Consider the following 22,054-nt stretch of genomic DNA (forward strand, 5'->3'; position numbering starts at 1 on the left):
GTTATGTGGATTCTGTTCCCCTGGCTTACATGAAAGATGTGAGAGATGTTTTGTTTCTAGAATAGTTAGGGTTAATAAACACACATGGTGTGAGAATGAGGAAGCTTCTGCCTTCTCGTATAATGGAAATCTGTTTTCAAAAACATTTCACATTTTCTCCCTTGAAGCAGTTGATTTAAAAAAAAATACAAATTTCCTGCCTTTTAATGTCCATAATGCTAATTCCACCCCCTGACAAAAAAATCTTTTACAGAAATTCATTCAGAAAAAAAATTCTTACAGATTTAACTGCCTTCTAATTAAAGAAGAATATTCTAATAGTAATAGAAATGGGAAGATTGGTACAAATGAGAAAGGAATGGCAGTGGGTGGGTGTGAGGCACCAGAAGGGACCAAAGGCAGGAGACTCTTAAGTGAATGCTGCAAGAGGGACAGATGCTGGTGGGAACTCACTGAGGAGCTCACCAAGATGCCAGCACACACAGTGTGCTGCTGTTTGGTGTGGTGTCCTGTTAACCCCATGATTCTGTGTGTTCCCCTGTTCCCTCCCTGGCTTTGGCCACTCCCTCGGTTTCTCCCTATTTGTTCTGTACCCCAGCCCTGCCCAGGGACCGCCCCTGGGCCCCTGACAAAACCACCCCGCGCCCAGACCACACTGTCTCTCTACCTCTGAGCATTGCTGGGACAAGATGTGGTTAAAGCCATCTCACACCCTCATGAGAGACCCTTCTCTGCCTCCTTTACCCCCACTGCGTTGTGACGCTGCTGCTGCCGGAGCCAGATCGCGGGGCTGTCCCAAATGGACTCCGGGATGCGACTGATGGCATGGCCCTGGGAAACCCTCACTGAGCTCTCAGGGAGCAGCAGCCTGCTAGGCAGAGTGCAGCGGTTACAACAGTTTGGGACATGGGAAATGAAGGGCGGGGACTGAATCCTGGTTACTGCCAGGGGTGGAACAGGATGGACAGTGTGGTTGCTACCAGAAAAGGTACAAAAGGCACATCTAGAGCCAGCACGTCACCAATTCAAGAGCAACACAGGAAATATGATGCAGACATGAGGGCATCGTCCTTCATGCTCCAAGTAATTGCAAATGGACAACACATATCCACAGCTTGGATACAGCCATCTCGTGAGGGTGCTGCTTTAAAATAGTTTCACCTGCCAATAAGGAGACAAGGCACTCTCCTGTAGGGATTTGTGTTGAGTTTACTACACTGCGGCTGCTCATCAATCATTTAGGTGCATCCAGCTTTGGGGCAGGAAAACCATCTCTTCTTCCGGGCTCCGCTCCCATTAATGGGCCATTAAGCCTCCTCCTAATCAGGTGTGGAGAGCATTCTTTATACAAAGTACATCCGTATCTGCCAAGGCTCAGAAAAATGTCCAGCACAACTTTTCAAATAAACCAGGAGATGTTTCTGACCTAATCTGCCCCACAGGCTCAACACATTCTGGTGAATACCACGCCTGCCTCTGAAAAACGTAGCTCTGGATGGGAGAGCTATGAGTGCAGTTGATACAAGCACCCTGTCTCCAATCTTTGCCTGAGACTGTCTGGAAGAAAAAAACAAAAAAGGAGGGAACATAAGTGCACTACACTTATTCACTAAATTTCACTGAAGTGTAATTTCACTAAAGTGTAAGAAATGTGAGGGTAGGCTTTTGGTTTGTTTGGATTGCTGTAGTATTCAAGGGGTTCAAGGAAGCCTGGTCTTGCAGGCACTGATGGAAACAGGCTACTGAACTGCTCCATCCCAATAAAACCTGCCCTTGCACAAAGCTTTCTGAGGCATGACTAAGTTATAGCAAATTGGGAAGCCTACGACAGCAAGGGCTGCCTGAGCATGTTGAGAGGAAGATGGTTGCTTTGTTGGGAGGTTACTTTATTTGGGATGAACATGTATCTCACAGCTAATTTTTCCTGTCATCAAGGTAATAAAAAGTCACATCTGTGTATTGACTTCAGAGATGCAGGATCCTCCCGTCTCTTCCACAAACACCCTGCAAATGCTACACCCACATGAACTCACACTAAGTCCGTGCTGCTCCCTTACTGACTTGCACTCTGGCCCTGGGTTAGAGCCAAACAACTGCAGCTTTAGGTGGAAAACTCCATGGTAGAAAAAAGAAGAAAATCCGAATTCATCCCTCAGTGCCTTTTGCAGCTTGTTTCGTAGTGAAAGGACCGAGGCACCTCACTCTGCAGCTGGTCTTGGCTAACAAAAGCTGTCTCAGTGGGGTCCACCAGCAGTCACTGGCCACTTAGCAGGAGAGAGCCTGAGCTCTTTTTAGCCCAGATGATTCAGCACAAAGAAGCCTTTATAGCTCAGCAGCAGGCATCTCGCGCCTCTTCGCATCACGCCTCTTCTCAGGTTTTAAATACAAGGGGACAAAAGTTCTTACAAACCCCTAATTCTGTCAGTTCCCTGAACATATGCCTGAAATGCTCTTTCTGGCATTTAAGTGTCTTTAAATGGAAAAGATAGAGCTCAGGAATCACAGGACGTTGCACGAACCCTCTCTCTTTCAGAGCCAGCATCTTCCCCAGTATCTTCCCCAGCAGAGCTGATCGATGACCTCTTGTGATACCTTGAGATGGTAGGGCAGGACAGTGCACACCCCTGAACTGCAGCAGCAGAGAGCTCAGTGCAAGCAGCTGCGTGCCGTGAAGGGTGAGCAGGAGGTCCTCCATGCCAAAGAGGGTACCACAGCAACCAAAATTTCAGCCATATTTTAAAGGGATTAAAAATGCATAGACAGCAAAAAGAATTTTCATAACAAAAGACTAAATAGATGCAAGTTTGCAAGCAACAGTAGCTCTCTGCTTTATGGGAAAGTTACACTAGATGCAAAGAAACCACAAGAAGAAGTCTTATCCCACCCTGCCAGCTGCTGGGGGGCTTGCAGCATCCTCAGAAACAGCCCATACCTGCCGGTCCAGACAAGGAGCCTTCCCTAGGTAAAGGTAGGATGGAATTCTGTCCTATTCCTGTGGCTGAATAGTCAGTTCAGACTGTTCAGAAAGAAATACTCAGACTTTGGAGGTTTTTCATCTTTTTTTTTGGTTTGGTTTTGATTTTTCTTTTGCTGTTGCTTTTGCTTTTGTTTTTGTTTGTTTGTTTTGTTTTGTTTATAATTTACCATTTTGATAAAATTCTTCCTTTTTCTTCAGGGTTTAACCTGGCTGTGGGTAACTTTGACACCCAGCTACACACCTGTCAAGGCCTAAGCAGGCAACAGCTCTGAAAGTGTGAAAAATGTGAAGTGAACCTCAATATCAGCAGTTTTGCTTCTGGGAACAAAGATGCCAAAGCATCTGTGTCTGTACAGGGCTGAACAACTTTCTACTGATGTTCTTCCAGTTTGTCTCTATCAAGCTGTCTTAGGAAATGCATGAGCAGGGACCCACTGTTTGCTCGCTTAATGCTATAGCACAGGAAACAAAGAAAAGGAAAAGCACCCTGCTTTCTTCCATCTGGTTGGCTGTGTGGGAAACAAGACTCTTACCTGCTAGCAGCAGAGGAAATGCTGGCTGCAGCCAACTGCTTCCCAGCACATGGCCCCTAGCCCTGCCATTACTCCTATTCCTAACCTGGGGCACGCCCTTCTACCCCACTGCTGAGGCTGGGCTGATATTTGGAGAAAAGAAAGGAGGGAAAATGCATGTAGGAAGAAGCAAGCATTTCTGAAGCAAAGGATAACAGATCAATACCCTAGAAACTGTTTCTATAACGTAAATGATTAATGAGAAAGTGTGTGTGACTTGGAGCAGAAATCCATTCCCCAGTGAGTGCCATCTCTTCCAGGCTCCCCACCAAGTGCACTTTTGCTTTCTAATATTTTTGGACAAGAGATTAGTTTAGGAGGCAGCCAAGGGTGAGAACTCCTTGGAAATTAGATACAGCACTACTGTTATCTAAATCTCCCACACATCTCTTTACCACAGCTAAGTGCCTGCAATGGGTGAAAATCCAACCTCTGTCTCTTGTTCTAGTTTCAAAACAGGTACATTAGCTGGGTCTGATGATCCAAGCACTAGTAGTAGTACTAGCATCTGTTGTTGCTATTATCAACCTTCATAAAAGGTCTTTTGCCTATCCTTGAAGGCAGTTTAACAGTGAAACTCCTTCCAGCACTGAAAATGGTGTCCTCTCCATTTTGTGGTTATGTCACGTTCCTGCACTTGTCAGATGATGACCCAGAAGAGGTAGCAGCCATATCAGTCAGTCTTCTCCATCCCCGGGAGTCAGCCAGGGATAAAGTTTGACTGGGTACTATAAAAGATTTATTGGAAGATGTAGTTGAGCTGACATCTCTGCTCACTTGGGGGATTTCATGGCACAGCACGGCAGGTTGTGTTTCACTGTGCAGGGCTGCTCTTCTCCTGTGCTGGTATCTCTCTGGCTTTGTCAGTGAGCCCTCACAATCGAGATTTCAGCTGTGGATGTGCACAGTCTAAACCATACCACGTGTTATATCCTGTGTGTCTTCCTAGAGGCCCAGTTGCTGTGCTCAGTAAGCTCCAGTGAAAGATCCTGCTTGGATTCTCAGGCAATAATTGAGATTTCATTAAGAACTTACATTATTTTTAGCAAGGTGGAAAAAGTCCTTTTTCATCATCTGAGATTTAGTTCTCTCCTTCAAGTCATCCAGCCAAGACACTTCCACCAGGGTGCTGAGTCACACAGCTGAAGATGGTGCCACCTTGTCCTTGCAGGAATGAGTGTGATATCATCTGGGTTTTGAACCCTGAGCTGAAATGGTGCCCGTGGCATGCTGACAAGCTGAGTCACTGAGACAGCCAGAGGGAAAGAGGCCTTGGACACAGCAAACACACTCTTCAGCAATCCAGTCCAAAGCCCTGACCCTGAAAGGCAGCCCACACAGAGGTCCTTCCAGCAGCTCCTGTATAAGCTGGCTTAAACCTGCTGCTGACAGTTATTTTCATTCTCATATTTAAATGTAAGCTGTGGGTATGGCAGAGCAGGATTTGGTATAAATCAGTTAATTGAAACTCAGCCAACTTGTGTCAGGGCTGAAATAAACCTGAAAGGTTTCCTCGCAATTATTTTATTTTTATATCAGCAATTATAAAATAATTCAAAGGAGGGCAAGTCTCAACACCAAACAGCTTCTCTTCCAGAGAGACTGCTCCCAGGCACAGGACAGGCTGGCAGGATGGCAAGGCATGGCGAGGAGGAGTGCCAAGGGACCCTGCCGGGTGCCAGGGGAGCTGCAGGTGAGGGCTTCTTCCTGGCTCTGCTACCCTCCCCTCACCAACACTTTCTCAAGTGTCCCCCTCTTTCTTCTCCTCGCTGCAGGTGGCTTTATCTAGCTCTTCCCTAACAGGCAAGGAGGTACCACCTCCTCTGCCTCTGAGCTCCTGTCTCCAGAAGTAGATTAAACTTGAATAAAGGAAGCGTTTATACATCTCAAAGCCTCTCAACCACAATGGTGAAAAGGCCTCAAAGGATTGCACATTATGCCACCACAATGGAGGAGGTAAGTTTTTACAGTGCTGTTGAAGGAAGAGTTGTAGTCCCCACACATGCTGTCAGCTGCAAAACCCCAGCATGAATAAAGGAGCACTGTTTTTCTTTGCTCCTCTCTGCCTGGATGATGGGTATCTGATGTGCTGGGATCTCTCATCACTGGAGTTAAGAGCAATTTCCATTCTGTGAGCCGGCTGACATGCATTAGGAGGAAGTGACCTATACCCCAGGAGTGCACACTTCTCTCATTTTACTGAAGGAGCCTGAAAACCTTCCTTGAAGAACAATATCTGAAATTAGGCAAGGCTATAGAAGGTAAGACATGGCAGAACACAGATCCATGAAGGGCCCATCCAGCAGTGTCTGGTGGCTGTGCATCCCGCAGGATTTCACATTCCTGACCCTCCCACCAGCAGTTGTATGTAAGCTATTAAATGTTTGCTATGGTAAGCTGCTGGGCTGAGAGATGCTGTACAACATCCGATTCAGCTCCGTGTGAAGCCCATTCAGCTCAGGCTGGCATAGACCTGTCCTCTCCACAGACCTGATGCTCACAGGGACAGCCAAAAGCCCTTCCAGAGCTACAGCCCTTCCAGGCTTCCATTTAACCATCTTTGTGTATTTTAGGGTAGAAACTCTGCCTGAGTCACCTCTCAGCAGGGTTTATCTGAAAGCAGGATGTCAGGGACTTGGGTCATGCCCTCTTGGACAAGTGGAGAGCCCCTTGAGAAGATTATGCTGTGGCTCTGTTCTCACTCGCTCGCTCAACTGGCACAGCTGCCTTGCCTTCCCCACAGGAAGCCTTTCCACTGAAAGAGAAAGCTCAGTGCTTCTTTCTGAATCCCACAGAGCGCAACATAAATCCATCTGCAGGGGAAAAAAGAAGAAATAGAGTGTGCAAGTTTTGCAGACAGTTTTCACAGGCACCTGACATCAGTTGCACACCTCTGTTCTGCCTGCAGCTGCTGCCAGAAGTTATTTGCCATTCCCATATCTGTCCTGGAAGAAGTTGTGTCTCTGCTGTTTGGAAATTGTGGGCACAGGCAGCAGCTTGAGAACAGTCTTGGACTCCAAGAGCTTCAGCTTTACCTGCTTACTGCATAGGGCTGGCACCATAAGGAAGTCACTGAGCCACCTGGCTGGGTTTCTCTTGCACTGAGCCACAGGAGCAGCACGAAGCTGGGCAAGATCAGCCAGCATCTTCTCGGGGACTCAGGTCATATCTAGTGCCAGGGGTCATGGAATGGCCCACACATGCCCTTTGGTCTTCCGGGTAGAAACAAAACAGGGAAATAATCCTTCCTCTCACCCTGCCTCCCATAAGAAGAGGAGTAAGGAGAGCACTGATTCTTATAGAGAGGAATTAAATATTGTCACAGACTGACCAAGCATTGTATGCAGCCATCCCTGCTCTCCCTCCAGTGTTTCTGCTGCCTAACAGTGCTGGTCAAATCCATGGTGCTCATATCTCCCATGGGCATATTCTGCAGCAGAGTTTTGATCCCATGAAGTGTGTGTTCACTTCATCTAGTGCCATAATTATGAAGGTGGGACTGCAGGTTCTCTCCTCTACCCTGATTTGGAGATGCTCTGTGGCAGACAAATCTATACACTCACACAGAGGCAGCAGGGGGATTAGGGACAGGTTTTTGAAACCTGTGTCTGTTCTCCTGGTGCTGAAGGAGCTAGGATCTAGCTAGCAGAGCATGGGGCTTTCCTCATGCAGCAGACCAGGCTGTGTTTAGATCCCAGAGATCTGGGTTCCTTTGATTGTCTTACAAGTCATGTCAAATGCTTTACAACTTATTTCATGAGGTACCTGTGGGAACAGTCAGATGTGCTGCATCTCTCCCTAAAACTAACATGATTCTACTGCAGTGGGAGTTTGGGGGATTAGTAGCACTTAATTACACAGTTCTTTGAGCAGCATAAGTCTTCCTCATGTGCAGGCTGGAAGAGTCACAAGTTAATGACAAATATTTGTTCTCTTTAATTGTGTGTACCAAGGGAGGATAGCCCAGCTCCTTCCAGTTTTCCTCCTCCATCCCTCTGACAGCTTCAACACCACCTGCTCTTAGAGCGAAGTGGGCACAGAAATAAAATCCGTGCTGATTTTTGGACCGGGCAAGCAACATAGGCTTGTAATGTGAGAACATGCACTTTATTTTTAAGTACAGTGAAGAATTTGGGCATACCTTGTTGCAAATGGAGTGATGCACTTCACTTGAAATAAAGAAGTATCAATATGTTTATTGGTATGAAAAGCAATTTTTAAAATCTGTTAGTAAATGTGACAGCAGTTTAACAAACTCAGCAGCAAGGTACACTTGTTTATTTGCTGCATAGAGGACAGAGTAAGACAAAACTGTCAGGGAAACTCTCCAATTGAGTCCTGAGGTTCAGAGAGGACCCTCTTACATTCTAAACTCCTATTTTGAGGGAAGTTTAGGGGTGGCTGGATCCAAACTGGTTCTCAAAATTAGTCAATGATTTATGTCTAAAGGATTTTACATGTACAATCAATCCTTTTTATCACTTGGCTACGATTTCAAAGTTTCAGGAAAAAAAAAAAAAAAGTAGTTCTTTCCTCCAGGCTGCTTCTCCTGTACATTGCTGTTATTCTACCATCATACCTCTGGGACTGCATCCCTCACAAGCATCACTCCTCAAATTCCCTGGGAGCCAGGACCAGCCTCACAGGCTCCCACTGCTTCACCTCACTCCTTGGCTGCAAGGACCTCGAGCACTCTCCTCTTCCTCCCAGGCTGTCCCAAAAATGGCTCCTACTCCCCAGCAGCTCTTCTCCTCCTTGTCCTCCTCCTCATCATCATGTGTTCACCCCTCTCCTTCATCCATAAAGACAGATATAGCCTGTATCTTCTTTTGCCAAAGCCTAGAAGTGCTGGATCATCCTGTCCTTCTCTGGTTTGTTCTCACTAAGGAATCAGACAAAAAAAGAAGTTTCTGCTTTTCTCCTGTAGCTTTCAGATTACGAAAAATATTTTTGACACAGTACATCACTGGTGCAAACACATCACAGTGAGAGCACTGGAAGGACTGACTGGCTGGCTGGTCTCACCCTGCAAGGCGTGGTCAGAGCGATCACCAGCTGATGGAACAAGATGCGTTTGAAGCCATGGGGCTTCAGACCGAAGCACCATGGTCCAGGGAGGTGACCAGATCCCAGGCTCTCGTGGATCTACATTTCAATAGCAGTGTCACCCTGCTGAGTGCCACTGGCATGCTGCTGAGCCATCTGCACCTCCCAGTGCTGCCTGCTGCACCGGGATAGCAGAGATGGTCTTGTGTGGCCATGCTGGGACCCCCTGCAGCAGCACGTGGCTGCTGTAGTCACATCCCACATCCCCATCCTGGGGTGTCCACAGCATCCTTCAGATGTGGGACTGGGCTCATCATTTACACCCTTTGAGTTTCGGGGGAGGGTGTGGGGGGGTGTGGTTTGAGTTTTTGGGTTGCTTTGCACTTTTTTTTTTTTTTTAACTGGTGAATGAGCAGTTCTTTATTCTGTAATTATGGGGGAGAGCTGAATATCTACAGCCTTGCTCTGCCAAAACAGGCATGTATTATGAGTGCTCTCATTCGAGCTTATATGTGCATGGTCTGTGGTGTAATGGGGTCCTGATCCACATGAAGGACTCCAGTGGGCTGCTGCAATGTGAATGGTAATAGGTACAGCTGATACATAAGGCTCAGAAAAGATTTATGCCTTTGAAAGATCAGGATTTTTGCTGCTCCTGTACAGAGGATAAGTGATCCATGTAAACTTTGTCCTCAGTTTCCCATTAACTTACGTTTGCTTATGTTTCTGCTCTATGTAAGTAAAACTGACAAAAAATCATGAAAAGATCATTAATAAAATATATATTCTGTTGTGGATATATAAGGTTTAATACCTTTGAATATTGGTGCCAAGATTTGGCCCCTTTTTAAATGACTCTTTTTGTAAGGCCAGATTTGAAAAATCTGTGATTTAGAAAACTCTTCACAGGCAAATTATTAAATTTTCCTGAAAAAAAAAAAAAGAAAGAAAAAAACCCTACTACTAAAGAGCATCATTGGATGCTCTTTGAAAGACCAAACAGTTACTCAAATGTTGTTTTCATTGTATTAAAAGGTAGAGCTGCTCTACTATGATTAATTTTTCGTGTACTGAGTAGAAAGGGATAATCAGAGTGTGCTTCATACAGATTGACTGCAATGGCTTTCTAATTAAGTAGATGACTACAGAGCTAATGAGATTCAAAATTAATTTTCATATATGAATTTGGCCAAACCTATTTTAAGAACCATGAAAACAGATTGGTCAGAAGCTTTCTTTTGATGTCAATCAACTGCTATTTTGGAAATAAGCATTTTATCACCAGGGTGGCTGTTTTGCAATGGCTTTTGCCTCTACCTGGTGGCTGGAAGATGAATTGCATGATACCCAGTTTTTCCTTGGTTGCAGGCAGGCAGTGTTTTTGGATAAGGATATATATAAACATGAAAAGCACTCTAAGCTTTTACTATGTGGGGACTCACCTTTTTTTCCCCATTCCACGGTCTGGTCAAGAAACTAATGGAAAGGATTGGTGGTGTGGATATGTGAATAAATAAGATACATTCATCACAGTTAGCATCAGCAGCCATGACTCACATATCTGTAAGATTCCTTTGAAACCATCAACAGACTGGTGTTAACAGACAAGCAAAACCCAAAAGATAGTCAATTCGATTTTCAAAAGGTATTGGGGAAATCCTTCAACAGCAGTTTGTAAAATAGCTGCCATAGATTAAGAGAGAGTAAGAGAGAGTGTTTTCATGTGAGCAAGCAATTGGCAAAACCCAGGAACACACCAGCATTTGTCACAGAGAAGGGGAGTCCCAGCTGGAGTCCTACACTGACATATGCTGCAGCTCCTCTGAGCAACCAGTTTCTATAAAATCTGCAAACAAAGGTGAATACTAGACCTTCTGGGATATTGGGTAAAGTCAGTCAACAATATGCAGCTGTCCAAAATAATACGGACAAAAGTTACTTCAGCAGTTGCAGAAGAGTTTCAGAGAACGCAGAAACTGGACAATAAAGTGGCAGGTGAAATTGCAGATAAAAGATAGAGAAGTTTAAGTCAAACCCATTAGCAAACCCAATTGTAGCTCCCAAGAGGCAGAGATAGAACCTGAACAAGCAAATAAAAACAAGATGCACAGTTCTGGGCCCCCATTTCAAGGCAAATATAAATGTGAAAATCAGTTACAGAAAAAACCTGTAGCCATTAGCCTTGAAAATAAATAACTGAGCAGGGAGACAATAAATAACTGTGCATGAAGTCTTGAGAAGGATGAAGGAAGGGAGCAGAGAGCATTGTCTGAGGGTGTTTGCAGCCCTGAGCAGGTGGCAGATGCTACAGGGAAGGAAGGGGAGGGTTTCTCATACAATGCGTGCTGAAGTTTCACAGCAGTTTGTGGGAGGATGACAAAGTTTGTACAGTTCAGAAAGCAATCAGCTAAATTCCTGGAAGAAAAATTCATTTGGCACTATTAAAAATGAAGGTGTTACTTCTGGTAAGGAAGTCTTTGAACCACACACAGTTGCAGTCTGCAAGCACTTCCATGAAGCACCAGCACCTTCTTCTTGTCTCCTTTTGCTCTGCCTGCAGGACCTGTCACTGCCAGAGACAGGGTAACAAACCAGCAAGCTCTTTGGTCTGCTTATTCTTGATTTTTTTGGTATCATTTACATCCAGTACATTCCACATTTGAGGAAAAGCACCAAAGGCTCTCTTACTAATCATTTGCTGGAACACATCTCATCTCCCACTAGATGACATTTCAAACCTCAGCAGGAGTTATCTACAGCGTCTATAGCAGGACTGGAGACAGCTAGTCAGAAAAGCCTCAACTAAATGTGAAAGAGGGCTAAAATCCTTTCTATTACTAAGTCCACAGTGTACAACAAGTGCAACACTGCAACTACAACAAATTCCCATATTACATGTACTTAAGAAGTCTGTATAGCATGTATAGCTCACCTTAAATCTGACATACTCTTGAGAGCTTGACTTTGCAAAGGCAGTAAAGTTCATTTAATTTGGTCTCTGTGTGTTTTGTGTGAATAATTAGTAGGAATAATTTTTAAATCAGCAAGACTTTACATTTGTACTGTACATTTTACATTTTGGGATGATTTTCCTTTATCAGACCCAGTGTGGCTCAAGCTGCTCTCTTCCTGTGAGTGTAGGCAAAGCCCACCCCAGACATACAAAAGACCCGTTGGAAGGTCCTATCTGCCTGCATCTTTCAGTCAGATTGTGTCTCAGGGCAGCCAGTGCTCCCACAGCACTGAAACCCTGATCATGGTCCACAGTGAGCACCTGTGCTTGGCAGGCTCAGCCCAAGAGGTGCTGAGTACCCCCTGCCATGGCCACCCTACCTGTGGGCATGGTCTTCACTGCACAGCCAGCCTCAGGCAACCCCAAGAGGAAGAAGACAGGTGTGTATGGCTTTCAGATAAGCCAATGGCACCAGATAAACCCTTGCAATGACACTGCTAGTTGTAGTAATACAGAGGCAATCCAACCCGAGCAAAGCAACTGCGCTCGGACCTGCCAGCAGACATCATGTCAGCTGTGACTATCACATCTCAGCATATCTCAGTTAGCAAAACTGTCAGTGGACAATAGGACAATCTAAATGCACACCACCAGTGAGGGCTGCCAGGAAGGTCCGCCCAGCACTCCACGTGTTTGATGTGTCATCTGCTTCTGATCGACCAGGGCAGTACTGCAAGCTCGTGCCCCAAAGCAGTTCCAGTTGCTGGGATTCAGACTCCAAGGCAGAGGGAAAACCACAGAAAAATGCTTGATTAGGAGCCATGTCTCTTGGAACACCCTGCCATCACCTCTGCACATCCAAAGGAAGCCTCTGCACCTGGGTGATGAAGTGCAGTGGCAGGGCTGATACTGGGCAGCTCTTCCAGCACTTCCAGGTTTCACTAGCTCAGAGTTACAGGAGGATGGGATGGCTTGACACAGGTTGACTACACCCCATGACAACCATCCTGAGAAGTTCAGCACCAGGTAGGAAGCCTGCCAAATTGTGAGATTATTGTGATTTTCCACTTTACGACCACTTTCTACTGCAGCATTATATCTCAGTAAGCCCTAAGAGAGATTGGTTTCAGATGGGGCCAGAAGAAAGAGAACACTAACTGGTGCTCCCTCCTGGCAGTCTCATCCCTCTCTTCTGTCCTGCCTCAGTAATTTACCTTGCTCTATCTTCCTTGCCCTGTTTTATCCTGCTCTTTTCCCACTGTTTGCTGTCCTGTTTTGAAGTTGGAAAGGACCTCTGGAAGTATGTGGTCCAAGCCTGTGCCCAAAAACGGTCACCTACAGCTGTTTGTCCAGGCCCATGGTCAGATGGCCTTTGAGTATCTCCAAGGACAGAGACTCCCCAAGATGGAGACTCCTGGGCAGCCTGTGCCAGTACTCAGTCACCCTCTCAGTGAGAAGGTGCTTCCTTGATGTACAGAGGGAACCTCCTGTGTTTCAGTTTGCGCCCCTCACCTCTGGTCTTGTCACTGGGCACCACTGAGAAGAGCCCAGCTCTGTCCTCTGTGCACCCTCCCTTCAGGTATCTGTATACTCTGATGAGATCCCCCTGAGCCTTCTCTTCCCCGGGCTGAACAGTCCTAACTCACTCAGCCTTTCCTCACAGGAGAGGTGCTCCAGCCCTTTCATCGTCTCCATGGCTCCTCACTGGGCTGTCTCCAGTGTGTCCATGTCTCTTCTGTATGGGGGAGAGCAGAACTGGACCCCACACTCCAGTGTAGGCTCTCCAGTGCTGAGCAGAGGAGCAGGATCCCCCCCATCCTCCTGGCAATACTTTGCCTAGTGCAGCCTGGGAGGACACCAATAGTTCTCTTTGCGCTCCACTGCACAGGACCAGGAGAACCACTGTGCAGAGCTCACCTGAGATGTCATTGAATGAACTCTAACAGCCACCAAGTTCCTACCAATGGATTAGCAAGGCCAACCACTTCTGTATTTTAGAAACATGCTGCCTTGAGGCTGAGCAAACCATCTGATCAAAAACTACAGTATATAAAAAAGGCAAGGCCTTTCCAAGAGAGCCTTGCCTCAATCCATACAATAGATTGAGGTCACGGATTAGGACAGCAAGCAATCTTGGTTGTAGAACAGTAAAACACAAATACAGGGCAATATGCCTTCAGCAACCCAAATATTCACGTCTCTGGCACCTGCAGGGTTTATACAGCATGCAGCTGGGTGAGAAAGCAAAGAAAGAGTATGAGAATACCCTCTTCCAAACAAGGCCAAAGGCTTCCCTTCATCCCCTTTCCCAAGGAGCAAACCATTGGCACCCAGTGATACCCACCCATGAGAAGTCCAGCATCCCAGCACTCCAGCACTATGCCCCATGACTATCCCAGGACTCTTCCCTGTCCCAGTCTGTGCTGACAGTATGCTCTGTTGGTTGAAATTTTCAGAATAAGACAACTTTGACAACTTTTTTCATCTGTGAGAGTGGCAGCTGCGGGAATACTTTTACTTCCAAGTCTCTCAGCCTCCTCATAGTTCAGAAAATACTTGGTTTTTTTGCACTGTGGGTGGAAAAGAAGATCAGCACTTTCTAGTGCTAGAGCAATGCTCTCTGGACAAGTAGCAAAGAGTCCCAGTGTTTCACCCACAGTCTGCAAAACCCAAGGGCATCAAGGCATTTCTCTAACATGACATGGCAGAAGGCGCAACTAACTGTAGAGGCAGCACCTAGGGATGATGCTGCACACTCCAGTAGGAATGGTTAGAGATATTCCCAGAGGATTTTTTTCACCTGAAAATGTGTTTTGGGCCCCTGAGGATGAGGAAATCATCAAAATGGCATTTCCAGCTGAAGGTCAGGTCAGGAACCATAGAATCATCAAGGTTGGAAGAGACCTTTTAAACCATCATGTCCAACCGTCAGCCCAGTACTACCACTGTAACCCCTAAACTACTAAACTGCTACGGGGAAGCAGGCAGGGTGGGCATGGTGCTGCTTTGGCTCTGCAGAGCCCTGTGAAACCACTGCTGCAGCATGAATGATGGTGGGATTTGAAACCAAAGCTGCTCTGTGGAAACCATCTTGTGTGTCTCTGGTTTCTTTGACGGCTGAGACATGTCTGTTGGTACAGGGAAAATCAGCCTGGCAGCACTGGTGGAGTTGGAGAACATGCCTGACAGCCAAATGAGCTTCCCATTCCCCCAGCCTGTGTAACCAGGGATTATTTTTGTCCTTTTTCTTGACTACAGTGTTCAGGCTAGATTATCTGAAGATAAGGGTGTTTTGGGGCATGCCAGATAGAACAGGAAATGACCTCTGGCTGTAACTGAGCAGGAAAGAGTGTCTCTTGTATCCACATGGCACATTCTCCCACAGCCACTGCAGTGCTGCCAGTGAGGCTGCTGTGTGCTGAGGGGCTCCAGTCGCTGCAAATAGGCTTCACCAATTTTACTTAAAAAGCAGAATTTGGACTGCTTCCCAGATTATAATTACCTATGTATAAATATAATGATAATTACGCTACCTAAGAGAGACCTCAGAGCACAAAGCTGACAAGTGATGACAACTAAATTCATTAAGAGTGCAAAGGCTCTTCCTGTCCTTTATGAAACAACACTGAGTGATTTCCGAAGAAATACAGCAACCAGACATGTAGTCTGTTAATAAGTGGTGAGCCTGGTGAAAGCTTCTGGAGAGGCAGGACAATGAACTGTGGTGCTCAGTAGCTGGCAGAACAGCAGAAAATAGAACAGCTAAGATACTGGATTTTGAAAATGCAATGTGTTTCGTACATTTGGAGTGAAACTTGTTTAGGCTGGGAAATAAATCAGGGCAGGGGCTGTTTTCATCACAGAGGCCAACAGACATGACTTTCTTCCCAGAGAACAACTCTTTTACCTTTCCCAACACACTCAGGGTAACTCTGTCCAAATTTCTCATGGGGCATAGTCCCAAGGGCTGTGCTAAGCCCAGCCTGGCATGGGCTGACCAAGGAGGTGAGCTGGCACAGGCAAAGCTCAGTCTGGGAGTTCAGCAGCAGTGCAATGCACACCATCCAGGCCTGATCCCTCTGGATGTCTGCAGCAGGACGTGGTGTCTCCGTGAACCCCTCCCAGAGCCAGAGAGAGCCTAAACTGAGGCCCAGCACAGTCTCAGTTAGTCTTTTTCAAGTGATACGGTATACTGGTGTTTCAAACACTTTCTATTTTTCCACATTCAGAGTTGCCAAGCCTCAGGGATGCTGACAAACACCCAGAATGTTAAAAAATGGATCTATGAGAAAAAAATTACAGTTCCTAGGACTCTTGGGAAAAGATGAAAAGAGGTTATGGCACAAGGTGTGCTTCCAGTCCAGGACTAGAAACCAAGACTATGTCTTTCCATTGAATTCTAGGTATGAAATAAAACCAGGAAAGGGGGGGAAATAAAAATAGTCGTAATATCTCACATGCAAAACCTACAGCAATTAAGAGAGGTGCTGAATACCTACTTCACCTTCTCTTGCTGAAACAGCCACAAAGCCATGAACCCCACCATTATTGGAGCAACCTGTTACGCTGACTTCATATTCCCACATTAAGCATTTCAGTTAATATTTTTATTTTTCCAACAGGGCAACTAATTCCCTGCCTGCAAGTGTTTCATTAGAGCTGTGTGTTTCCTCCCCTAAGAGTCTGAAACACCTTGTCTTTGAATGTAATTGAACTGGAAAAGGAACAGGTTAGACCAAAGTCACACTGTCCTTGCTTTCACTCTACCTTCGTGCCCATCCACCAGAAGCTCTTTGAATAGTCTCTGATAAGTAGTTGAAAGAATTTTCCTCTGTACTTTTCTTCTGCAAATGTAGCTGTGTCCAAGGAGCCCATGGCAAGCTCATGAAAAACAGGCTATGAGGTCCTACTGCCAGGAAGGAGCTGAGCAGAAAAGTGGCTGGGTGTGTAGATATTACATAAATAGCCAGGACTGTTTAATCTAATGACATGAAAACTAACCAGCTTCTGGAGAAGAATCTCCTGGTGCTGAGCAAGTGGGCAATATAATGGCAGATGATACTTCATGCTGATAAAGACAAAATAATAGAAATTGGAGAAAAAAGCCTAATCCTATCTCTATGCGAATCACAGAAAGTTTAGAAAATGTTAGTTTGCGCCAGCAAAAAAAAATACTTTGGAGGGATTAAAATGCCTAGGAAACAATATTTCAATATGAAATGGGTGTCTAAATCTTACAGAGAGCTGAAGGAAATACTAGGGGAGAAATTGGAGCAATCTGGATTCTAACACCATGTTGCAAACACCCATGTGTAGTTACTAAGGAGCAGCTACTGATGGTGGTACAAGAACAATATCCCATATTCCCATGTAAATGCAGAGCATGCCTACCCCATGAGCAGGCAGAGCAGTCCTGCAGACTCCTCCACAGCCACAAGCCTCTCTATCAGTACTTGAACTCTACTACTTAATCTGCCCATCTTCTGTGCCACCTCCTTGCTCCTCGTGGTTCTTGTAGCACTGTCAATAACTGCTCCCTGGTGACCACATCAGGGTGTTTGTAATGTGTTGATAAACTCAGCCTGCTCCAGTCCCAAACCCATTGCTCAGTCAAACTAGAGTGTCTACCAAGATAGTGTTTCCCTTTTGTACTCAGTTCTTATTTATTAGTCCCCTAATCCCCTGATTAAACAACAGGAGCTGGCAAAGCAAGGAAACTTGTCCTACTGCACCTTTATTTTGGTGAGCTGACAGCAAACTTTCAGCAAACTCTTGGGCAAAGCCACAAGAGCTGATTTTTTAATCTGTTTGTACATCATAGGGTGAGACCCTGTGAGAGGGAAAGCTCAAATCCTGCAAAACAAACAACAAAAGGTAATTCTCCAGGGTTTGTTTTTCACTCAGTACCTCTGTTAACATATAGGAGAGATATGGTAAGTACAGAAAAACATATCAATCTGTAGAGCTGCTCTCCTCTGCTTACTTGAACTGGATGATTAGTCTCACATTTTATTTACTCATTTGTTACAGTATGTGTTACAGAGCTTGTTATTATGTAGAAGTACATTTCTGATGCATTAATCTCTATATCACTTCCTTCATAAGTAACAATCAAGCCTTATTCAGCTTTTATTTGCTCTTGGCCACTGTGCAATTTTTGAACATGAAGTTTGCTCTTCTATTGGTTTATTTGTCTTATTTGCATGTTGTAACTAGTGGAGCCTTTAGCTAAAGTGAGGAGGGAGAAAAATACCCAAACCAATTTAGAGTGAGGAAATCCACAGGCAGTGTTTGAGTAGGGTGGAGCTGAGCTCCTTAGGGTAAATTATAAATGGATGGTATGAAGTCTAAAGAAATAAACAAGTTCCAACACTGAACTGTGGCTATATCCATGGAGGATTTTAAAAGAAGCAACAGTATGATTTGCTATAACAGACTCCAAGAGAGCTCTAAATTGTCTCTACTCTTTCTGAAAAGAAAAGCTACATACAGCCAAGAAGACTTAAACATAATTCCTGCAATAAGGATCCCAGAATTTTGAAATCCATTCTTGGCTTTAAGAATAATGAATGCTAGCAATAAAAGTATTTTCTGGAATGCTTCCAAACCTGTGTGGTTCCTGCAATAGGTGAAGGATCAAATTTCACCTTATGGAGCTTGAGCTAATTCTTCTATCCCTAAAATGAACTCAGATCCGATGTGGAAACATAAATTACTTTTGCTCATTTGACCATTCTTGGGCTGGACATGGAACAGATTTGCAAGGGGACTGGAAGTCCAAATGTCTGTTCACAGAGCAATTTCTCATGCTTTCTGTAGTGATTGGAGAAATCGCCTAAAATCCTGGGTTCATCCAACTTAAATTCACTATAATGATCATCTCCTCAGACCAGTTTGCACACTGTATCAGGATGAGGTCTTCTGGAGGAAATTTGAGCAGACAGAGATCCTCTCTGTGCTGCCCTGACCCAGAAAGCCAGGGATGACTCAGCCAGTGACAGACCAGAGCTCTCACCTGCCTCCTGCCATGGGCAGGGGAAACCTCCAAAATTGAGGAATTCCTCTTAGTTTTCCCCTTTCATTTTTTATTAGGCTTTGTCTGGGGTCACAGAAGATGGCTTTCTGCTGATGTGCAGTCCCAGACAATGAAGACACCCAACACTGAGGGTAGGATTTAACAGCAACCAGCACAGGTAGTCTGAAAACTAGGAAGTTATTTGTTATTTGGTTTTGGTTGTTTTGGTTTTTTTCATATCTAATATGTTGTCAGTTTATTTAAAATAATAGGTAATAAATACTGTTCCCCTCCAAAACCTAGTATTATTCACTTCTAATGTGTGGCACAAAACATCCAGTTTCTTTCCAGGTGCTGGAAAATTGTACAGTTGTGGAATAAATTGTGGTTAAAGGCTGCTTTATTACTACCTGTTGTGGTTTCTCAGATTATTTTCTCAAAGTGTTACTTTAGCAGGAATAGATCACTGGGAGCATTTGTGAAGTAAATAAATGCAGTTATGAAAATGTGATACATGTACCAATTTATGTTAACACTATGTATATAGAGATCTTGTACAAGATATAGATTGTGTTGCATGGATGCCTAAAATTGAGGATAACTTTCTTCTTCTTCTTCCCCGAAGCAAGAGTTTAGAAGCTAAAACCTGTGGTTTGGAGGGGTGGGGGACACACTGCATATGACTTTTTTGCAATATACTTCATAAATCCAATGACAAAAATCTTTTCAGCACTCTTGTTCTTAAAAAAAAAAAAAAAAGTGAACTATTTTAACACAGCATTACTGAATGTGAATTTTAAGTCCTTCCTCATAGCACTGGTGGGCCAAGGTAAGAAAAACTCCATCTCCTTCTATAGAACCACCTCTTCCACAGGGATGGATGTTACACTGAATCACTTTATTCCCAACCTTAAAAATGCTACTGGATCTAGGTGCAGGCAACCCCAGGTCTGCACGAGCCTTCCTCTGGGCTACAGATCTGACAGCAGAGTCCCAGCTAAGGAATGATTCTTGATCTCTCCCCTGGTCTTGTAAACTTCCTGTTTTAGGAAAATCTCTTACAGTGTAACTGCTTTTTTTTTTTTTTTTTTTAAACTGAGCACTGAATGAAGCTGGGTAACAATTCCATTTTTTTTTTTTTTTTTTTAATCTTCTCAGTTTTGTTTTAAATTCACTTTGGAAAGAAACTTGGAATATTTCACTCCTAGACAAGTTGAAACAGAGAGGTTTTTAGCTGTGAAATGAATATGTCATCAATTAGTACTAAGGAAACAAACAGTCAAGGAAAACCACACCCACCTGCCTTTTTTATGGACGTCGCTCATCATGGTGATGTCAGTGTGATTTCTTCTGTAAGAAAAGCACAGCTTCTGTAAGAAAATCTGCAGAATCAGACGCAAAGAAAGTATCTGGTTTTCTTTGAAGGATCAGCCTTCATTGAAAGCTTGCCAGCTAAAACAAGAGAGACATGTAATTCTGTTTTTGTTCCTCACCTTGAGTTGCCTTTACCAAACGTTCTGTTTCACTGTTGCCTTCTCTGGCTCTTCTGGACCCATTGAAGCAGCAGCAGAAAGAGATCCCCTCAATTCTGACCTCTGATCTAACAGCGACCCCTGTCTCCATACAGAGCGATCTGGGAACAGGCATGATGACTCGTTTCACCCCTGGAAAGTCGTTTGAGTTGCCAGCGTGTTAAACAAGCAATTCTTTTTGCTAGAGCAGCGAGTCAGTCTTCAAAACTTTATTCACCATTTTGCATTTGAAATCTATTTTAATGGCAAAATAGTATGACAAATGGTGTAATGCATGCAAGAAACAATAAGGATAATACATTTAATTAGAAAACAGTGAAACACCACACCGAGACAAAATTAACTGGAAATAGAAGGTAGGTCATACAAACAGGGAAAAGATGGAGGATTTTGTGTAATCATACACAAAATATTTGCATAATCATACACAAAATTGGTTTCTACAGAAGATATTACAGTATCTTCCCAACTTACAGTTGCCTCTTATTGCAATAAAAAGCAAAGAAAGAAGTTTAAACTGTCTCTTCTTACAAATCTATTTTATCCTGAAACATGTACTTGGATCTCATTTTTCAAAAAGCCAAAAAAAGAGATTATTTTATAAAAAGAGGTTATTTTTCAAATTGTGGACATTAAGCACAGCAGAAAGAAAACGTAGAGTGAAGCAAGAAAAGTATGGACTTAAACTAAAGTTTCCTTATGCAAATCCAGAGTTAATACTGATTAGCCCAGCTACCAAGTGAGTTGCTTTGTTTCTGGAGTATAAAGCAGCTCACTACATCCACTCGAACTTGATAAATGAATGGAATGTAATGTTCAATTTTTTAAACTTTCTTTTCATGAGCCATCATTTTCATCAGAGGATATGCAAAGCCAGGTAAGCTTCTAAATTCCATTTAAAAAAATCTCTAGTTGAGTAAAGCTGAATCAGCAAAACATCTTCCAAAACCCCAATTTATAAAGCTCTTTTTCCTCCTGACAGGCATACTGGCAATTACCCAGGTGGTTGGTTCGTTCTTTCTTTCTTTCTTTCTTTCTTTCTTTCTTTCTTTCTTTCTCTTGCAATAATGCATTTCAGGGGATGAAAGCCACTGAAAGAATCTGGTTTGTTCATAGTCCTCTTCTAAGTGCTGAAGAGCCCGAACTGACAGTGACAGATCACTCTAAAAGTTGCCTCCCACCTCCTACAAGGAACAAAGTTTTGCAAAATCTCAGTCGGCAACCTTGGGCTGCTGATCGTTCACCACCCTGGTCTTCTTCCTACGTCAAGCTCTTGCACGCGGGATCTCTGTAGGTTGGCACCGGTGTTTGCCGCCGAGGGTGGGTAGCGTGAGCACCGCAGGTGGCTGTCCCGCCCCACGTCCCGCGGCCCTGTGCCGCCCGCGCCTTCCCGCCGCACCCACCAGGGGCCACTGCAGCCGCGGGGATGCGGCCGCAGCTCGGGCGCGTCGCTCAGGCGTCTACATCGCTAAGGGAAAAGTAGCGCGACAAAAAGTGTTTAGCATAAAATTCGTAGAATTGACATTATAATCACCAGTGCAACATTTCCATGCGGGATTGGGCTTTGCTTCTTCCCACAGAAGTTTGCGTCCTGTTTATCACTATTTGCGATTGCCCCAAAGAAATCTTTAACTCAAGGCTCCACATCCTGCCGGCTGCTTTGCGTGGTTCAGAGCAAGGCGTGAGCACTGGGATACCGGCAGCCCCCCCTTGGGCCCCCACACGATGCTCATTTTGCCCTGGAAAGTACTTTCACTTTATTTTTCCCCCCGACATAGCGATAACTTAATAAACTGAATTTAAATGAATTTCGGTTTAACTTTGTTCTGGATGACGGATCTGAGACGACAGGTGGCTGCGGCGTGGGGAAGCGGCCGAGCGTCGCCGCCCGCGGAGCGCCGTCCGCGCGGGGCAGTGGAGCAGCCGCAGCGGGACCTGCTCCGGGCCCGCACGGCCCCG

This window comes from Corvus moneduloides, chromosome 4, assembly GCF_009650955.1.
Source record: "Corvus moneduloides isolate bCorMon1 chromosome 4, bCorMon1.pri, whole genome shotgun sequence".
Lineage (NCBI taxonomy): Eukaryota > Metazoa > Chordata > Aves > Passeriformes > Corvidae > Corvus > Corvus moneduloides.